Below are 4,409 nucleotides of genomic sequence, written 5' to 3'. Positions count from 1 at the left end.
GTATAACAACATCTGATAGTCTGTTTAATAGTGACATATATATATAGTTTTTTTAGAAAAACATAAATTCAGAGAAGAAGCACACTCCAAGATATAGAGCAGTCTATATTAATTAGTGGTGAAAGCTGGTTTCTCAGGTTACCCTGGGTTTCTTGCAATAAAGGATACCTGTTAGCCTATGGCCACTTTAAAATATTTTAAAGAGGCCATAAGCCAACAGGTCTTAGGGCTTGAAGATACACCATAAAGATACCCTTTATGGTGAGAAACCCAGGATAACCCTAGAAACCAGCCTTCACCAGGAATCTATATATATATATATATATATATATATATAATCAAAATAAGCAACAAGGATATCCAGAGGTAATGCATTACCTCTGGATATCCTTGTTGCTTATTTTGATTATAACCACCCCATTTTGAATTATATGGATAATACCATACAAAATTCTGGTGCCTTTAACTTAAGTACCATATTCAACTGAATCTAATATATATGCACACACACACATATATATATGTTTACTGTATATATATGAGTTGCCATGATAGATCGTTATCCACTACACACTCTTTTTTTCTCTTCTTGTTTTTTTTCTGTGTCCCTTTCTGTAGAAGAGCATAGGCTTGAAACGTAAAAGACTTTCTATTCCTGAACATTATACTAATACATCTGTTTGTTTTGTACACCATCTGTCTTCATCTGTGTATATATACAGATACATGCACACACACACACACACACACACACACACACACACACACACACACACACACACACACATATATATATATATATATATGGGGACATAGAAACAGAAAGAGAGAGATAAAGAGAAGGAAAGAAAGATAAACAGACAGAAAAAGTCATTGGTTTTTGTGAATTTTGATGCATGTAGTCTTGATTCATATTGTCAGTGGCATGCTCTTCAATGAATTTTAAAATATTTTATGATAGAAAAGATATTATAGAAAAGACATCCAGTCATATGTTATTTTCTGTAGTAATACATATATCAAGTGTCAGGAGATAGAGCCTCTAGATAGTTGCTCAATCTTCTAGAAATAGCAGCCAATTGTTTTCAATGAAGAAAAAAACATTCAATAACATAATCTTAGATAATTTTGAAAAGACAGAATGAAGGGTCTTTGAACACAATTCCGATCAATCAGGTTTCATCTAGGGTTAAATACCAGTTCATTAAATCATCATCATCATCATCATCATCGTTTAACGTCCGTTCTCCACGCTAGCATGGGTTGGACGGTTCGACCGGGGATCTGGGAAGCCAGAAGGCTGCACCAGGCTCCAGTCTTATCAATTAAAATTAGTATATGTGGAAGAAACAAATGATGAATACTTTTGAAAGCAGTATCGATGACACCTTATCTAATGCCTCCTGTATTCACAACTGCAACCCTTTATAATATATATCCATGTTGAAAATGTAATTCTTAAAATTACCATCTTCTTCTTTCGTCTTTCATCGCCCTTTTCAAGCCTAGCCAGGCTCAAGGGCCCAGTTTCCCCGGTTTCTGTCTCCCCCCCCCCAGCTGGACAGGATGCCAATCCATCGCAGCATTACTCAAGAAACAGGACAGAGAGAGTGAGAGAAAGTTGTGGCAAAAGAGTACAACAGGGGTCGCCGCCACCCCCTGCCAGAGCCTCATGGAGCTTTTAGGTGTTTTCGCTCAATAAACACACACAACGTCCAGTCTGGGAATCGAAACCGTGATCCTCCAACGGTGAGTCCGCTGCCCTAACCACTGGGCCATTGTGCCTCCACAATTACCTTCTACATATTCTATATCTATATCGTTATGTTAGCATTTATATATTTGCATTAGAGGTTTATGTGCTTAGATTAGATAACGCTTTCATAAGAATTTTTATACAAACAGCAATATATTTTCAAAAGACACATTAATGAAAATACTTTCTCTAATGCATGTAAGTGAAACTACATAGCTAAAACAAAAAGTATTCAGCTGCTGTTGGGTGAATTTTAATTTCAGAAAATGTCAGGTTGGTTTATCATGGAACACAGTTTCTGACTGTATAAAAGACGTAATAAACGATACCCAAGTATTGTTGAAATCAGCAGCACCAGAATTTGTGTGTTATCTGATGGTTGTTGATAAGACAGCAGATATACAAATACAAGCAATGACAGTAAAGTTGTTTATGGGGGTATGCTGAACAGTTCTTGGCTTCAAGGCCCAAGCTTCTGAGTTCTTATACAGGGCTTAGAAAAACTGAAGGACCACCGCAATAAGTGCATGAATCTGAGAAGGGAATATGTTGAGTAAAATCATAATTAACCGATTCTCCTATAATTTCTTTTACCAAAAGCCAGGAACTTTTCAGCACCCACTCATACGATTTGTGTGTGGAAATATGACAAACTTTATGACATGAATACATTGACTTGCTTTAAAATTGATATATGAGACTACCAGGGGTGATCATTTAGCTTTCAATACCTGGCATAAAGCCACCTCCTTCTCCTCTTCTCTCAAATATACTCCAACTCAGTCGAGGCTTTTTCATTTTCCTTTCTTTTCTTTGTTCTGCAAGTTGCTTGGTGACCTCACTATTTCTAGGCATCACAAAACATCCACCCATTACACACTGTAAAGTGGTTGATGTTAGGAAGAGGTTCTAGCTGTAGAACCATGCCAAAGCTGACAGTGGGGGCTTGAAGCAACTCTGAGACTCAGTGGACTCTGCCAAAATGTCCAACCTATGCCAGCATAGGAAAACAGATATTAAATGAGTATAATGAATATCAGCAATAATTAATTCTTATTTATCCTATGAGAAACTTAGCACTGTTGTTGTTCCAAAGCCTGTCTTGGTCAAGCAGACACATAATCAAAAACATTTCAGCTTTGACCATTTCATTTTTTCTGTACATTAGGGAATGCATAGGGTATTGTATCTTTCTTCACTGAAGACAGCAGGGTTTAATTAGAGGAAGGTTTAGCAGTTTATTTCTAGTAGGTTGTGTAACTGTGTAGATGCTTTCACCTTGTACCATCTTTGTAGCATAGTCACAGATGGTGCACCATCCATGGCAGGATCTCAAATGGGAGGGAGAAAGAATTGAAGAAGTGTCAACTGGTTTTCTGTACATTAGGGAATGCATAGGGTATTGTATCTTTCTTCACTGAAGACAGCAGGGTTTAATTAGAGGAAGGTTTAGCAGTTTATTTCTAGTAGGTTGTGTAACTGTGTAGATGCTTTCACCTTGTACCATCTTTGTAGCATAGTCACAGATGGTGCACCATCCATGGCAGGATCTCAAATGGGAGGGAGAAAGAATTGAAGAAGTGTCAACTGGTTTTCACCAACAAAATTTTTGGTGATCGATACAGTCTTCATGAGATCCTATCAAACCATTTAATCTATGCCAACATGAATTAATAGCAATGACAGCAAGGAGGAGGAGGAGGATTTTCTATGACTGAATAATGTGATGAAAGATGTAACAAAATATATTTGTAAAGGATTAATTATTGAACTAGAGAATATTTAAAATAATTTTGAAGGAACTGAAAACAGAATAAGGAGGGTGATTTAATTTACCAATGTCATGTTCTCTATGAGAAAGTACTAAAGGCATTGAATGGTAATATGATTTGGTATTTTTGGTTCATATCACTAAATGGTCCGGGTTTAGAGTTGCAAAGACCACATCAGCATATCACTTCAGTTTGTACTCAAATAACAATAGCTTTGAATAAACACTGTGAGTTTACTTAACACAACTGGAAAAATTCTGTTTGATACTTTTTCCAACACTGAAAGGACAGAAACTATAACTGAAGGTGGAGAATTCCAAAGAGTATTTTAATCTTTTGGAGCAATTCCAAAGGAGGCTTTAAGATTTGCAAAATTATGAATTTGGAACACAAACATGTGTAACTACCTCTGATGTGATGCCAGCTGAAGCAACTTGCAACCTGAGTTAATTCATTTACAATCAGATAATATTTTGATATCCAGATTTAATAGTTTGTGAATTTTTGGAATTTTATGAATTCTATGTAGATATTGAGAAATATCCAGGTTTCTGGAGTCATAAACTGAAAATTGCATCATTATTTTTTACCATTTGCTAATGTGAACATTAAATCCTCAGTCTTTTTGATAACAACCCACCTAAGTCTTGCCACTGATTCTATAATAAAACTTTTTTGTTTAAAGTGATTTAAATGGAAACTTTCCATCAAAAATTTATATTAATTTATGTTCCAAACAATTAGGTTAAAAATGACGAACTTATTTTACTACACAATTCATCATCATCATCATCGTTTAATGTCCACTTTCCATGCTAGCATGGGTTGGACGATTTGATTGAGGTCTGGTGAACCAGATGGCTGCACCAGACTCCAATCTG

This window comes from Octopus sinensis, linkage group LG5 (genome assembly GCF_006345805.1).
Source record: "Octopus sinensis linkage group LG5, ASM634580v1, whole genome shotgun sequence".
NCBI classification, from domain to species: domain Eukaryota; kingdom Metazoa; phylum Mollusca; class Cephalopoda; order Octopoda; family Octopodidae; genus Octopus; species Octopus sinensis.
This window is presented reverse-complemented; position numbering follows the sequence as displayed.